The sequence below is a fragment of the Camellia sinensis genome, chromosome 9 (assembly GCF_055761805.1).
Source record: "Camellia sinensis isolate YWXY chromosome 9, ASM5576180v1, whole genome shotgun sequence".
In the NCBI taxonomy this organism is placed as follows: domain Eukaryota; kingdom Viridiplantae; phylum Streptophyta; class Magnoliopsida; order Ericales; family Theaceae; genus Camellia; species Camellia sinensis.
In genome coordinates, this window is record NC_138969.1 from 192,792,497 (window position 1) to 192,811,069 (window position 18,573).

Consider the following 18,573-nt stretch of genomic DNA (forward strand, 5'->3'; position numbering starts at 1 on the left):
ATGACACCCGATGCATGGAATTTCTCTCGAAATGCAAAACTAGGTACATGAAATGACTTACAGCTATACAAAGCATGCATAATTGGTACATGGAATGAAAATACAGAAGCAAGGCAGCCCCAAAATAAGCATTTTTACAGTTCAAAGTATGGCCAAACAGTAAGCACAAGTGGGACTAAATTATCATACAAAAATGGCTCCGCAAGGGAGGCAATGAAGCAAGTGGTAGATGAAAAGCCCAAACAGAAAAAGACTCTTCTACAACACTGAAGAGGGACCAAAAATATGACTACTTGCAGTTTATGGCAACCCCCAAAACAATATACAAGTATGCTCAAAATGCCATGCAAGGTAGGGCCCAAAAGAGGTCAAAACACAAAGTATACAAAAAAATTCATCAAACAGCCAAAGACCCTTAATGAAACATGACAAGGGGGTCAAAATATGGCCACTTTCAGTTCGGACCAAGGTCCAAAAACAGAAGAAAAATAGGCTAAAAAAAAACATGCAAAATGAGGCAAAAACATGGATTTCAAAGCAAGTAGCACATGGGGTATCTAAACAGTGATGAGCCCTTCTTCAATGTTGAATAAGGGCTCAAAATAAGCTTACTTACAGTTTATGACATGCCCCAAAACAGATTACACATAGGCCAAAAATAACATGCAAGATTAGGGCCTAAAGGAGAGATAAAGAAGGAAGTGAAAGATGGGGACCTCTAATGACAAAATTCCCTTAATGAATCATGAAATAGAGCTCAAATAAAGGGTACTTTCAGTTTTGGTCGGAGCTCAAAACAGCAAGCAAAATAGCTAGAAAAATGTTGCAAAATTAAGCTCAAAAAGAGGGAATTGACATTTACCCTTGAAGACCAACCCTTGGTTGCTTCTTGGCTTGAGAAGTGATGCCTCCTAGCTGCTGGAAAGCTCCCCAAGCTGCTGGAAATGGAGTAGTGGTGGTGATGCTAGGTAGTGATGAAGGAATGGTGCAAGGAACTTGGATGCTTGAGCTTGAAAGAGAGAGATGGAGGGAGATGTGTATACAAGGCTTAAGGCCAATTTTTTTCAACCTCCAAGACAGAGCTGGAGGCTCTGTTATATAGACAAAAATAGGGGAGAAATGGAGGGAAAAAGTGGAGGGAAAACAAGCCAAGTTTCCCCCCAAAAGTTGTCCCCCCGGATACAGATTTTTGGGGGGAAAAAAGTATACAGCTGTAATGTACTCACCCTGAGGAGCAAGGCTGGCCAGGTTTTGGAGCTGCAGGTGGCCGGCCGGCCACCCCCCATGGCCGGCCGGCCAGGGGTCAGAAGGGCCAAGGTGAATTAATGGCCGGCCACTACAAATTGGTGTCCTCCCAGATGCCCTAAACACAGCCCTATGGTCAAAAATTGGCAACAGTGAACCAGGAGAGAGAACAAGCCATTTTTCAAAGGGGTTCAAAAGGTTCAGGTGGAATTACTGGCCGGCCACCAACTTTTGGTGTCCCCCCATGTGTGTACAACACAAATATGGGGGTTAGGATTGAAGAAAGTGACCCTAGGGTGGTCAACATTGGCTTGGAAGTGAGAAAAACGGGCGTCGGAGGGCGCCGGAGGAATATAACTGGTTGCTGAAACAATTGCTGGCCTCCCACCCTTCTACGGCCTTCCTGGTGATGAAACAAAGGTACCTGCCAAAAATGAACGAAAACCGATGCAAAACGAATGTTTGGGGGCCAGAACGCGCAGTTCGGGGCCCCGAAAACTGCCTGTTAAGCACCGAAAGTGGCATTCGACCATGAAGTGGATCTCTCAGACCTCAGTGTCCCTCAAAAGAGAGTAAATAAGATGCATGCCAAAAATCAGAGCAATCGGAGATAGTTAGGCGGTCCCGAACCGAGCCACATGGCCTGACGGCTTTGAAAAATCGGGAACCAGGCTCCGAAATGGGCAAAATGGCCTACAGCCACAAAATGTAGCCCACGGCCACTGAGAGATGGTCTACGGGACCTCTCCTTCCCTTTAGGAAAAGAAACAGAGAAAAACAAGCCTGGTTCGCAAACTGAGGCAAAGCGCAAAAGAGCTCGGAAGTCTGGAGGCAAAGCTCGCAGCCGAGACTTTGAAACTTCTGGACGAGCACAATATGCGGTATCACCGAGTGCTCAACTGGTGACGTCTGAGTCTCAAGGTCGGTCAAAAATGGGGTGTCTACAGCTACCTTTAACTAATTTACCAAATAAGGTATATCCCCGTATTGTACGATTATTTTATGTTCACTTGACAGCTGGTGACCAACAAAATGAACCGTTCAATCTGACCTCCTATGTGAAAGGGAAAACAATCACACTCATTCTCCGTGCTTTTGCACAAATTATTGGAGTTCAAACAGGAGATTTACAATGCTATTTTCAAAATGAGTCTGCCTTAGAACGAATGTTTGGTGATGTCACTCAGATCTAGACCACAATTTGTGACAACAAATTCAGCGGCACTAATTTACTAGCCAGACATTTAAAACCCCACCTTCGTATTCTTCATCAATGGATAGTTGAAAATGTCACTCCCAAAAAAGGCCATTATGATAGTGTTTCATGTTTTAATGTTTATTTGTTATACTGTTTTGAAACTGGACAGAAATAAAATTTATGCTTCGTATTACTCAAAGAAATGATGATTGCAAAACTCGATACTCTGTCTGGTCGGTCACTACCTTATGGAGCTTTGTTAACCACAATTTTCAAAGCGCATGATGTCAACCTTGAAGGGGAACAATATGTCAGAATCACTTCACCAATTTCTGAGTACATACTGACCCGAGGTGGTGGTGCTGACATTTTGATGAGCTCTATTAATATTGAAAATGAACCAATACCCGATGAGGAAGAACCCAATGACAATGCCATGCCACCAAATGAACAACCCCATTACTGGACTAATTATTTGGCTGTGGAACAAGAACGGTACAATCAGCACGTACAATGGGAACAACAAATGGCTAATCAGCTCAATACATTGGGTACTCGGTTCGATGAATTTGCCGCTGCTCAAAACTCACTAATTCAACAATTTAGCGAGTTTCATATAGACTCAGGGAGACATGATGAAGTGACAAGGAACCGCATTGATCAGATTGACCATCGAGTCACTCAGCTGTACCATCACTATTACCCTCCACCGCCAACACCACCTGATAATGATGCTTAACTTGTTCAAAAATCAGTTTAAATAGTGAAACAGATGTAGTGGCTACATGTTTTTTTTTTTAATTTTTTTTTGGTTATTTATTTTCTTATTTTGTTGTACTTCTTTTATTTTGTTACTTTGTTGTAAACTTTTGTATTCATGTCATGAATAACAAGTGGTTTTTTTTTAATCATTTTAAAACAAGTTACAATGTTCTGACAATATTTACGAAAAGATTTCGCAAACGGAAAAATTATGGGCGTAGAAAAATGAATATATGTGAACAAAATAAATGTCTAACAAATCATTCATTTCAATGAAATGAATAAAAATTAAACAAATAAAAAATAATTTGTCTGTATCAATTAATACAAAAAATGAAATTAATGTTGTAAAATGAAATAAAACAAGTTTCAAGTAAATAATAAACCTTTTTTTTTTAAAGTAAAAGGGAAAAAAAAAGTTAATATGAACAAAATTTTTAAAAAATAAGGTGTAAAAAGAAAAAAAAATTAAATTGAAAAACCGAATTAATAACAAAACTTTCAAATTGTTTACTATTTAACAAAAAGTCAAAACCACGAATATGTCGTGTACAAATATTTTTTCACAAAATTGAAAATAATAAATTGTAATTATTTTATTAATTTCAGTCATTATGAAACCTTTATTACATTACTTCACCCACCACCCAGGACCCACCACCACCCACCTACCACCCACCACCACCCACCTCCTACCACCCACCACCACTCACCATCCACCTACCACCACCACCCACCACCCACCACCACTCGCCACCACCCACCACCTACCACCCACCACCACTCACCACCACCCACCTCCTACCACCCACCACCACCTACCACCCACCACCACCCACCACCACTCACCACCACCCACCTGCCACCCACCACCACCTACCACCCACCACCACTCACCACCACCCACCTCCTACCACCTACCACCACCAACGACCCACCACATTACATAATGACTGAAAGTGATAAAATAATTACACATTTAAAACCAGTACTCAGTACGATATTGAGTTGCCTTGTTGACATTCCGTTTCTATCCGTGGCCAACATGATTTTGCCACATAACAGTAGCAATTGCACCGAACGTTCGATTGATACGTTAACCCATGTCACAACGTAGTCAGCTTGGTTTCCAACAAGCTCGTCTGCTTCTGCTTCTGCGGCCATTTCATTATCAGCTTCCATAAATAATGGGTCCATAGCTGCATGCAAACGGATCCAATTGTGCACTACACAACATGCAATCACGAGAGGCCCTTGTCTTGTAGACTTGTAATTTGGCATGGACCGCAATATTGGGAAGCGCTTCTTCAGAACACCAAATGTTCTTTCTATGACATTGCGTAATGACAAATGTCGATGGTTAAACAATTCCTTTGGTCCTGAATAATGAAAGCCACGAAACTCTTGCAAGTGATATCGTTGAGACCGAAATGGGGCAAGAAATCCAGGCATGTTTGTGAAACCAGCATCAACTAAATAGTACTTACCTACATGTAAATAATGAATATACAGTTCTGTCAATTAATATGTGCACAAAAAAAAAAAAGTGCACCATATGTTATTTGCGGACAGTTACCATTGGGTGGGTGTGGGAACTGTAGATCAGCTCGTGTAATAGAGTCAATCAAAATAGCGTTGTCATGAGCGCTACCTTCCCATCAGGAATTAATAAATGTGAACAACATATCGAAGTCGCAAGCTGCGAGTACGTTTTGCGATACCGTTGATTTCCGACCGCGGAATGTATTTTGTCTTGAAGCGGGGACCCATGCATCGACCAACATGCCATCAATAGCACCGACACAATCCTAATTGACAGATATTTATATGACATTAAAAGCAAAACAAACTTCGATATTACTTTTATAATTAAAAAGGAAATAATATTTATTTCACATACGTTATTGATATGTACAACTTACAGGATAGTCATATTGTTCATACCTTGAACCACGGAAAAAACCTCCTGTCATTTAAAAATTTTGCCGGTGTGTCGTCTTGGTTACGTGGCCTGATAACCGTTGATGCAAGCTTGCACAATGTCCGCATAATAATTTTTATATGCCAACAAATTGTTTCCGTGGAGTACTGAAATCTATCTGCCAATAGTCGATGACGATCATTTTGTGCAAAAGTGTATAAAAAAATTCCAAGCGATTCCTCGACACTTATATGCATATGCTCAATATCGATAAAGCCATTGTGGAGTAAAGTGTCTTTCAATAAAATGAATGTTTGTGCATCCATTCGCATAATGTTCATCATTGTTTCTGGATGGCCAGTTAATAGGCCGAAGATGTAATCATCACCTTTGAATGGACACGTTCGCTGCGGTCGGCGAATACTTGAGGCGTTGATTTGGTCATGCATGCAAGCAATCATCAAAAAATCCATAAAATCATAAGTAACCTCATCCTCGTCTGATGAGATCTCCATTGAATTATTTTCTCTGTCGGATGACATATGGTTTTGTCTACATCACAGTAAAACCATAATTATAAAATATGTCATTAATGCTATAACACATACCATTAATGGTGAAATAGAATTAAAAAGGAAGTATATGAATAGTCGGCCGTAGTTATTTTTCAGTGTACACTAAAATTCATAGAAGGACAAAATTTATTTAATACGTGCTCATATTGTCATAACACAACATAATAGATAAGAAACATAAATTACTTAAAAGTTCAAAAAAAAAAAAAAAAACATACGAAGATAGGAAAGGGAAGAGGATATCATGGAAGGAAAAAGAAAAAAAAAACCAAGTAAGGAATAATGAAATCATTTTTTAGTTCAGACAGGGAGATTTGATAACGCAATCAATGAAGAGCTTCTGACTTCACTGCAAAGCGAGGATCATGGGTAGGCGTAAATGGGTAGGAGTGCGCATAAAAAACCTTCGCCATTCCTTATTCTTGAACAGTGTCAGTGCCTTAATGTACTGCACTGGTGGTATGTCCCCAAGCTCTAGTAATGCATCTTAACATGCATCAAGAGAGTAATCATCACCACCTGCACTTACAGCCTCTGTCTCATTTTCTCGTGCACGTGAATGTCTTGTATTTGCTTGTACATAGGATGTGAAAACTGTGCACACATCATCAAACCCACTTGACCGTGACTTTTTAGAACGACCACTGTCAGTCTGGCTGGTTGTAGGGCCCCTCTTGTGACTTTTGCCCTTTGTTGGATCCATGTACTCATCCCCAAATAAGTCAACAGGAATTGCCTCAGCAGCGTTACTCCCACCAGCATTACTCCCACCAACATCAGGGTTCCAAAATTTATTTAACATGTCATCTTCTTCTTCTAAGTCAAGGGCTCCTTGTGTGGATGCACGAGATAAGGCCCCTATGGCACAACAATTTTCAACAATTTCTGTCATTTCTTGAAAATATTCAAATCCTTTTGTCCTAAACTTCTTCACATTTCTGTTGGTCTACAACAAATACAAATAAAGAATTAAGCACTGTATGTATCATGAAATCTTTAAATTAAAATTATTTAATAGTACAGATTAATGAACAACCTTATCCCAAAATTCATCAGGTGCAACAACAGTGCCTACAATTGGATCCCATCCCAGACCAGTCTGTGCCTGGAGCCGCTTAAATGTCTGATAATCAGCTTTCAATCGCTGATATTTTTGGCGCACCTGTGTTGCTGTATACCGAAATCCATGCAGATTGTGCAACTGATTTACATAATGATTCCAATGCCTAATTGTCCACGAAGTAGTACGGCCAGTTGTTTGATTTTTTCTAACCTCATCTCTCAACATATTTATTAATTTTGTTTCACTTCTGGCCGTCCACATTTTTGTTTCTTGGTTGTCATCAGAATTATTTTCATCCATCTATAAACATACAAATGAAATTTAAACTAGTCTGGGGTAGATATACAAGACAAACAGATCATAGCAGAGCAAAATGATTTCAAAGAGAACACAGATAAAAAAAAAACAGATGATATTATTTAAAGGAAAAAAATAGTGTAACAGATTACTTCAATTTAAATAGCAGAAATATAACCACAACTAATAAAAAAAAATCAGGTAAAAAAATCAGGTAACATTATCTTTGAATGGTAGGAGAAAACCAATAAAAAAGATGTAAGGAAAATGGGACGGGTAGAAAATAAAGTAGGAAAAAAACCAGTAAATAAACCAGTGAATGCAGTTGAAAAAGGGATGGGTAGGTCGACCGGCCGGATGACCCCGGGGACGACCAGCCGGGTGTCCAGGTACACCGACTCAAGTTGTTCACAAGTTCTTTTCTTGCAGAAGGTTCAAACAGCTCACAATTGAAAACAACAACCGATCTGAAATGAGAAATAGGCGTCCACAAATTATGAGAAACCATTTGGGAACTGATTTTAACTTCTCAAAAATTATTTATATATAACAGATTCAGATCGATTTAGCAGCTTACTACTATTTTTCTTCGCAAAAGGTGAAACAGTTCAGGAAAATAGAAAACATCTTAAAATAAAAAAAATAGTCCCTTACACTTCTTAGAAAATATTTGAGAACTGATTTCGACTCGTATAAAATCATTTGCAGTTGAAGGATATATTTACCAGATTAGTAGGAATTGAATAATTATCGCCAGTGATGGAATGTGTATACTGACTTAATGTAGCACTGTTTCTTCGTCGGATTCGACAATAAATTTCATAAATTTGACCTAAAAGAAAAATAAAATAAAATTATGGATGAATTTTTCAAATCATTTTCGTATAACAAAATATGTAAATAAATTTGTGAGTTCTTTTACGTCGCAGTCGTCATTGTTTCGTTGCCCGTAATAAGAATCTTCCACAACGCACAAATCGTAAGGAACTCGATTTGTGAAAGATGATACCAGTATAGAGCGGGTTGGGTGGATTCATTATTTATAAAATCAGTCTTCTCTGTGAAGCCCACCCGTGATGAATCTGAAGTACCCGTGATGAATCTGAAGTACTGATATTTGATAGAGAAGCCTACCCGTGATCAATATAAAGGACTGATGTTTGATACAGAGATGAGCTTCATGTGAATATTTCGGAGACGATGGAATATTTCAGAGACGATGGAGACGACATAGAAGGACATGGAAGAATGCACAAGCGTTGAAAGTAGAGATACAACCTGCCAAACAGGTTTTCATACTATAATTTGAATTCACACGCGGAAATGCATTTTGAGTGTTCTATCCAAACGTGAAGCGCGAGTTTACATGTTGAAAACTAATTTGAAAATACAACCAAACAGACCCTAAGTTTCTTAAGAGTAAAATCTGGCTCTAACTCCCAAACCAGGAATCCGATTCGAGTCCCTTCTTCTCCCATAAGTCTCTCGTGCCTAGGCGGTCGTGTGTGCCAATTTTCATGCTACTCTGACGCCGTTTGGTGATTTTTGAGCGTTAATACCTCGAATTCTAAGTTTCTTAAGAAACTAGTTTGCCTAGAGTGAAATCCGCCCCTAACTCTGAAATTGGGAACTCGATTCAAGTCCCGTCTTCTCCCACAAGTCTCTCATGCCTAGGCAGTCGTGTGTGCCAAGTTTCGTGCTACTTCAACGCCGTTTGGTGATTTTGGACCGTTAACACCTTGAATTCTAATTTTTTTAAGAAACTAGTTTGTCTAGAGTGAAATCCGGCTCTAACTCCCAAACCAGGAATCCGATTCGAGTCCCATTTTCTCCCACAAATCCCTTGTGCCAAATTTCTGCTACTCCGACGCCGTTTGGTGATTTTGGGGCATTAACACCTCAAATTCTAAGTTTCTTAAGAAACTAGTTTGTTTCTTAAGAGTGAAATCTGGCTCTAACTCCCAAATCGGGAATCCAATTCGAGTCCCTTCTTCTCCCACAAGTCTCTCATGCCTAGGCGGTCGTGTGTGCCAAGTTTCGTGCTACTCTAATGTTGTTTGGTGATTTTAGAGCGTTAATACCTCGAATTCTAAGTTTCTTAAGAGACTAGTTTGCCTAGAATGAAATCCGGCCCTAACTCTTAAATCGAGAACCCGATTCGAGTCTTGTCTTCTCCCACAAGTCTCTCGTGCCTAGGCGGTCATGTGTGCCAAGTTTCGTGCTAATCCGATGTCATTTGGTGATTTTGGGACTTCAACACCTCGAATTCTAAGTTTCTTTAAGGAACTATATTGCCTAGTCCAAAATCCGGCTCTAACTCCCAAACTAGGAACCCGATTCGAGTCCCGTCTTCTCCACAAGTCTCTCGTGCCTAAACGGTCGTGTGTGCCAAGTTTCGCGCTAATCCGACACCGTTTGGTGATTTTGAGGTGTCAACACCTCGAATTCTAAGTCTCTTAAGGAACTAGTTTGCCTAAATTGAAATCCGGCTCTAACTCCAAAACTGAGAAGCCGATTGGAGTCCCGTCTTCTCTCAAAAGTCTCTCATGTCTAAACGGTCATGTGTGCCAAGTTTCGTGCAAATCCCACACCGTTTGGTGATTTTGAGGCATCAACACATTGAATTCTAAGTTTCTTAAGGAACTAGTTTGCCTAGACCAAAATCCAACTCTAACTCCATAATCGGGAACTCGATTGGAGTCTCGTCATCTCCCACAAGTCTCTCATGCCTAAACGGTCGTGTGTGGCGTGCTAATCCAACGCCGTTTGGTGATTTTGGAGCGTCAACATCTAGAATTCTAAGTTTCTTGAATGCAATGACGTCTTAATTAAGATCAAGAGACGTTACAATCTCCAATGCAATTATGAATCTTAAATTTTAAATCCTTGAACTATTTCATATATAGCATATATAAGAAAATCTAGTAGAGACCCGCCTTCATGTATTGAGATAGGTCTTTTCTCCTTATAAACAACTTCATAATGTTTGTTCTGGATTCATAAAAATTATAACAGCAACACAATGTGCCAAGTGTTTCCAAAACATCTCTTACGCGCAAGATAAAGTCGTATTATGACCAGTCATGAAAAGTCATTCATTTTCAACGGCGTGCTATAACATGTCGTTAAAAACTTTTAATGGCACATCTTATACGTCATGTTTAATTTTTCTATGACAAAGAAGGTGGGTAAAGCATGTTTAACTTTTAATGGCGCATTTGTGTATGGGTAAAGCAGGTCAATCCAACTTTTGATGTATTTGTGAGTTACCGTAACAAAAATGTAAAGAGCACAGAAGTATATTATATAAAAAAAAATAGTGGTTGATGCATAATGATTAATCTTTTATACCTTGCTTCCTTCGGAGGATACAAAATGACAAAGAATGGAATATAAGTGAAAATAGATTTTTGTACTCGAATAACTAACCCATGCAAATTTATATAAAGATAAGTCTTATTACTGTTATGCAGCAAATGATGACAGTGGATTAATTTATACTTCTAAAAAAGATGTGTTTATTATGAGTATATTAAATACTTTTCAACATGTAGAAAACTGAAAATCTCGAAGTTTTTTTTTTTCCCCTTTTAATGATGTTATGTAATAAAAGATACTACAATAAGGAGCATATAGAAAAAGGAATGCAGAAAATAAATTTTGCTTCGTTTACTTACCTGTTCTCTGTGGCAACAGCATCCACCGACTTCGACCCAATTCCATAAAATTTTAGTGTTCCCAAAAACAAAAATACTCATTAGTGGATGTTTGTTTCAAAAAGAAAATTAAGCATATGCTAATAACATGTAAATTCTAATGGGTCTTTCTAATCAATTCTAGCTCCTTTTATATCTCAACAATTTCCTAATAGTCACCACCACCTAGAACTGATGGCTATACTACACCTTCTGAAAGCAGCCTTAGATTTCTTTTGTTTAAGCTTGGTAAGGTTCATTATTTGTTACTAGACCAAGAGTATAAATTTCTATTCCAAATTTTATAGCTTAATTTGGTGGTTGGCAGTTAGAATGCCTCTTTTTTCATGGTTGAGACACTAACAGATTTTATACTTTCTATTTTCAGAGGCATATTAGCAAACAGGTGGTGTGCATAATTTACACATAAATTAAATTAAAGAAAAAGAACTTGGAAATGAACAAATTGAATCAAAATCAAAATCACATAGGAGATAGACGACTTTGACCGACCCTAGCCTTAAAAAAATCACTTGTTAGGGTTTCAAAAATTAGAGTAAGAGGGAAAGGGACAAAGTGAGAGCAACAAACAAGTGAGAGAGAGAGAACTTAACAGATAGTCATAGTCATCGGTGGTAGTCGCACTCGCGGTGGTGGGCTTTGTCTTTGTGTTTAGAGTCTTCGTTCTCAGCGGGCTTGAAGGATGGAGGCTTGAATGCAGGGGGCTTCGGAGGGAGGTTTCCCATTTTTCTCTAAATATCGTCCCATTGAGTCGAAGCTCCTTCTACGTCCTTGTACACGAAGTGATAGTTCGCCATTTTTGAATCTCCGATAAACTCTCTCACACTCTCTCACTCTCCCTCTCCCTCTCCCTCCCTTCCTCCTTATAGTATCGTATTTTGGGGATTTTTTTCTTAGAGATTGGGGATTTGAGATCATGAGAAACAAAGGGGGGAAAGAAAATGGGGAATTAGAAAGAGCGGGAAAACGAAAAAAAAAAGAAAAGAAAAGAAGATGAGAGTTAGGATAATTTTTTTATTTTTTGTTAAAATAAATTTATTTTTTTTGTAGATAATGAATTTTTTTTCTTTTTTTTTTTAGTTACTAAGGTTGAAAATTTATTTTTTTTATTTTTATTTTAATGATGGTTATTAAAAATCAAGAACTAATTTTTTGTGATAGAGGAAAGGGAACGGCAATAGTGGTGAAGGTGGTAGATAAGAGGTGGTGGTGGTGGTGGCGGTGGCGAAAGAGATTAGTGGTGAAGTTGTGGTAGTGGTAGAGGAGATGGAGTGGCGGTGGTGGAGGAGAGGTAATGGTAGTAGTAGTAACAATAGTGGTAGTTGTGGTGGTGGTAGTAGAGTAGTGGTGATGGTGGTAGTAATGGTAGTCATAGAGGTAGAGTGACAATAATAGTAATGGTGGTGGTAGTGGAATGGCATTTGCAGTAGCGGTGAAGGCGGTAAAGGAGACGGGTGGTGAGAGAGAGAGAGAAATGAGTGAGAAACAGATAGAGAAGAGAGAGAGACAGTGATGAGCGAAAGAAAGACAAAGTGGTCACTAAAAGTGTATTTTCTTGTAGTGGATCGATAAATCGAGAGAAAGCTCGGTAAATAGAGAAGAGGGGAGTGAGAGAGTGAGTGAAAGTGAGAGTGAGCAAGGCAAACACAGTGGGAGAGAGGGAGAGAGAGAGAGAGAGAGAGAGAGAGAGAGAGAGAAAAAACAAGATATGAGCAAGAGATAGAGAAAGAGAGTGAAAAGAGATGAACGAGAGAGATACATAGAAAAAGAAAAGAGATTAGTGAAAGAAACAGAGAGAGATACAGAGAAAAGAGATAAGTGAGAGAGACAAAGAGAAGCAAGATGAGAGAAAAATAGAGAGAAAAGAGATGAGCGAGAGAGACAGAGAGAGAAGAGAGACAGAGAGATGAGAGATGAGCGAGAGACACACAAAGAGAGACAAACAGACAGACAGACAGATAGACAGAGAGAGAAGAGAGATGAGTAAGAGAGAGAAAGAGAAGAAACAGAGACATGAATATGAAAAAATGGATGAAAAGAGACATGTTATATCAAAAGAGTACGATAACATCGTTTTTTTTAATTTTTTTTACGACAGAAAAATACCGTTTCATTTATTCAAACCATTTTATGACTGTATATAGGGATGGACTTGTGGAGAGACCATGAGGGCCATGGCCCCTCCGCCTGTCTGGAGAGTGCCACTGCTATGACTAGTTGTTTGAAAGTTGAATACAATTTTCTTAAATGTGGCCTATCTGCTTTGAATGGATATGGTTCCATCCTTTTTTGATTGCCCACGTCATTCTATTTACAAGGAAACAATTATGTATTTGAATTTTTTATCTATTTGTTTCTTACAAGATTCATAATATAATTTATACTGAGCATATTTTTAGGTTGTATTTGGTTTATAAATTTGAAAAGAAAAAGAGAAAATTTGTGTACAATGTAAGTGAAATATAATTATATTTCATTTATTTATCTATTTTTTTTATTTCTCTTTCCAAATCAATGAACTAAACATAAGGATATAAAAAGAGAAATGTTATTCCACACTATGTGGATGCATGTGTAAATTATTACATGAAAAATTAGATAACTCACATTACACATACGAAAAAGAGAAATACTCAAATAAGTGCATGTTGTGCATTATGATTTGGAATAACCAAAAGGAAGAGTACTAGTCTCATTTAAATGACAAATTTTTCAACGGCTTGACATCTCACAAATAAATTTGAGTCATTCTTTTCATGACATTGCCTATTATGACCATGAATATTATTGTTATACAAAAAATGTAGAACAAAATAGATGATGATTTTTTTAACAAATTGTATTCTTTTGTTCAAATAGAAACTTATTTTGTTTTTTACGTATTAATTTAGTATTAAATATTAATTTATTTTTCATTCTTTAATTGAAATAGAATTGTTTATATCAATTGATATAAAATTTAAATAAAAAAAAATATTCTGGTTCTCCCCCCCCCCGAAAAAGAAATCCTGGTTCCAACCCTGACTGTATATATATGAAGCCATCTCAAAGCCACAATATTTTTTTTTTTGCAATGGTACCTATCACAGTCGCAAAAAACTCATTTTTTTTTTGTGACGACAACTAGTGCCGTCACAAAAACTCTATTTTTTCACGACAATAATCTCTGCCATCGCAAAAACTCTTTTTTTCGCGACAACAATCTCTACCGTCGCAAATACTCTCTTTTTTTGCGACCGCAATTTCTGCTGTTGCAAATACTCTATTTTCCGCGACAGCAAATTATGCCGTCGCAAAAACTCATCTTTTTAGCGACAAGAAATTGTGCCGTCGCAAAAACTCACCTTTTTCGCGCCAACAAGTTATGCTGTAGCAAAAAGTCACTTATTGAGACGGCAAGTGTGCCGTCGCAAATACTTCTTTCTTTTAAACCCACTTTTCTGATAGTGTTAATTAATTATTGTGAGAAAAGAAAGGGACATAGAATCAATAAAACCATCCACAACTTTGTGAGAGTTCTGTGATTGAAACCCCTAAGGCCCCGTTTGTTTGGAGTTATAGGAAGGGGATTGGGACTACTAATACTTTGGTATTACCAATACCTTGTTTGTTTTGAGAGATGGCCTTAGGACTACTAATACCTTAGTATTACTAATACCCTTAGAAGGGGGATTCATAGTGAGAAGATAGAGATGGTATTAGAAAACAACAATGATTCATCCCCCCTTTTCTCCCACCCCCTTTGACCCCCTCTTTCTCTCATTAGTTACATTTTCTTTTTCTTTTTCTTTTTTTTCCTGCTCCTCCAATCACCACCCGCCACGTGGCAAAGGGGGGGTGAGGGGGTGACCCCCAAAAGGGGATTAGAATTTTTTTTTTTTTATATATTGGGAATTTTTTTTAAATATTAATATTTAATTTTTATATTTTTTTTATTTGTTTTATTATTTTATATAAAAATAATTTAACAATTTCTCACTATTAATCCTCTCACTATCAATCTCCTCACTATCAATCTCCTTACTATCAATCTCCTCCATTCTATCTCTAAAAACAACCAGGACCTAAAGAACTTACTCTAATAAAAAATAAAAAATAAAAAATAAAAAATTTTGCTTGGGTTGGGTTGGGGTTTTAACTTTTTGTTACTTTTTGGTAGGAAAAGTAATTCTTAGTTAGGGAAAGCAAAACCCCAAAAAGTTATCCACCCCAATTAAGGGTATAGGATTCTCCTCAATATCTTCTTTCAATAATTAAGATTATTATAAAAATAATTGTGTTTTGAAACGAAGTTGTGTACCAGACATCTAGCACATTCAGAACACCGTGAGAAAATTTTACAATTGGCACTACAATTTATAAGAATTTTAGGATTTTTTTATTTTTTTATTTTTTAAGAAGTGAAAATTCTATTATAAAAAGTATTTAGGGTTGCAAAAATAGTCGTTAAAAGATCATTTTGAAAAATCAAAAAAAGATATTTTAGTGACAAAATTTTAAAAATGCCGCTAATAAATGTACCAAACAAAATAATTTGATTCCAAAAAAGTTTATATTTTTAGATAAAAATTTGGATGTGAAAAAGGATAATAATTTATCAATAAATGTCTACTTTCGTTATTAAAAATATAATAATAACATTTTTGATAATAAAATATTTCATTTCTTAAGAGTTATTTTATTCTTAAATATTCGTTTTTAAAATTTTAATTTATTGTAATGTGGTATCCCAATGACCAAAGTTAAGTGTCATGGGTCTCAAAAAAAAAAAAGGATTTGGAGCATCTCTAAAAAAACCCATATATATATATATATATAAAGCCCAAAATTGATAATGCAAAAAATGCAGAGAAAAGAAAAGGCCCATAAATAGACAGGTGGGCCTTCATTAGTCTCATTAAAATGTAGCCACTATGCACTTTGGTTTAGTTCAATAAGGATGAGGCCCAATGGCCTTGAGCCCACTAAAATGGGAGAAAAGATTCGTCCACGTCTTTTCTACAATCGAAAATGATGTAGGAGTGGTATATGTGGGAAAAACTAAAAAATAAGATTAATGTTAGGATTCTCAAATGTTTTATTAATATTTTTATTAAATATTTTATATTAATATGAAGAGTCTCATATTTATATGAGATATTTTGTAAAAATATTGATAAAATATTTGAAATCTTTAATATTTTTCAAAAAAATAAATAGTCATGTAAAATTCTCATAAATAATTTTACAAAAGTATCTCTTTGTATACTCTTACCGGTAAGAGTCTATTCACTTACTCTATAATGCTAAACTCTTATCGGTAAGAAGGAGTACTTTTGTGAGAATTTTTGTGGATTTGGATAATTTTCCAAAAATAAAATTAGAATTAGAATTAGAATTTGACTGTTATAATAAAAATAAATTTTAAAATTTTAATTTGTTTTCAATTTAAATGATTAATCTATTTCTTTTAAATAACATTGAAAAAAAATAATATTTTAATTATTAAATTCAATGAAAAAAAATATTTTACACATTTGATTTTGGATAAATTACATTTGTCCATTTATGTTTGGTCACTTTCTTACTTTGGTCCTTAAAATTTATTTTTTCCCACTTCGACCCTTTATGTTTTAAGTTTTTCTCAGTTTATTCCTAAAAAAATTTCAATAAATTACAAATACACTCCTTGAGATTTGATTAAAATACGAATCACCCCCTTTGATTTTGAAAATTACATTCCACCCCCTGAGGTTTCTAATTTCATAACAAATCGCCACTTTTATTAATAAATCATTAAATCAATTAACAATTTTTAATGATGTTAAAAATATATTTCAATTAATAAATTAGGTAATTTTATTATTGTATAAGAGAGTAATTATGAATTTTATTTTTTTAGTTAATTCTGTTAAATAAAAAATTCTAATAAGTGGATATTTGTAATTTTTCAAATCACATGGAACAATCTGTATTTTAAGTAAATCTCATGGGATGTATTTATAATTTACCCAAAATTTTTTGTAAAAAATTAGACAAAAAATAAAATATTAATAGTCACGTGATATAAAAGTATTTTATTATATACAACTCACATATCTAATATAAACTTAAACTTGAACGTAATAATATATTTTTTGTGTTATATGACAGTTATTATGACATTTTCTATTTAATTTTGAACAGAAATTAACTTTAAAAGTAAACTAGGAAAAACTTGAAATATAAAAGAACCAAAATGAGAAAAAATAAATTCTAAGGGCAAAAGTAAGAAAGTGGTCAAATATAAAGGAGGACTTATATGTAGATTCTAATATGTGAATTTATAGTCCAATAGATCATATGATAACTCATGGTATTTTCATATCTCCTAAAAAACATCACTAATTGTTAATTTTCAACGTCAATTAAAAAATTGTTATAAAACTGTCACTAATTATAAGTTTTAGCGACAGTTTGCAAAATTCATCAAAAAAAATCACTAATTATAAAGTTTAGGGACAATTTATAAAATCTATAATAAAAAGTCACTAATTGTCAATTTTTAACATATAAAAAATCATCACAAAAAATTATTTTTAATGACGATTTTATTAAGACTTATTTTCAATAAGACTTTATGAAAATTAAATCTAACTATTAAGACCTATTGATAATTTATCCAAATATGAAAAGGGTAAAGTGCAATTTACCTTTTATTTAACCCATTTGATTCTTTAAACATTACAAAGTATGTGATTCATAATACATATTTTGTAATAAAAGTTCGGAAGATATAGTGTAACCCCACTGCCACACTTTTTTCATTGGAAAATGTTTGGTAGCTCAAATTTTTGTGGCTCAAATGGCTCAAATCTATCAAAATGACGTCGTTTTACACTCAAAATCTGTCAAAACGACGTCGTTTTGACAGATTTGAGCCATTTGAGCCACAAAAATTTGAGCTACCTAGCATTGTCGTTTTTCATTTATTGCCCGCCCATGTGATAGTTTAAGATATATCATATCAATGGTTCTTTAATTTGATTGAAATTTTATATTATTCTTTTGTAATTTTAATTTAAATAATTTAATTTTATATTTTTAATTTTGTTTCAATATAACCCCTTCATCAAGTGTCGTTAACATTTTAAAAAAAGATCATGTATAAATCTAGAAAAACCAAAGTGAAATTAATTAAAAAAAATAAAAACTACAACAATTACTGGAGTCCTTATTTGAAATTTTACTTTGATCCTTCTACTTCCATTCAAACTTTTAACAATAAGTAACAAATTAACCACATTGTAATAAAATTAAAAATATAAAGTTCAAATTAAAATTACAAAAATTAAAATAACATTTCACTTAAATTATAAGAACTATGTGTATCATTTACCTAAATTTGTATAGAACACTCAAACCACTTGTGAATCTCTTTTCCACAAAATCAAAAACTAAAAGCTTCAGATAAAAAAAAGGTTGAAAATTAAATAGTAATAGTCATTTTCAATTGCTCGACCAACAAAACTAAAATCAATTAAACCAAGAACAACTTATGTATAGGTCATAATAAATATATTTATTATCTAATAAATTCTATAATAATTAATAATATTTTTCATCTAATACTATTAAAAAAATCACTAATTATTAATTTTCAACGACAGCCTAAAAATTATCACATAAATATAACTAAACTTTAAATTTTGACGACAAATTAAAAAATCATCATAAAGAAACGTTATTAATTTTTAATTTTTAACGATAATTTAAAACTTCAGTACAAAAAAATTACTAATCGTAAATTGCGACGATAATTTATAAACGTCGGGAAA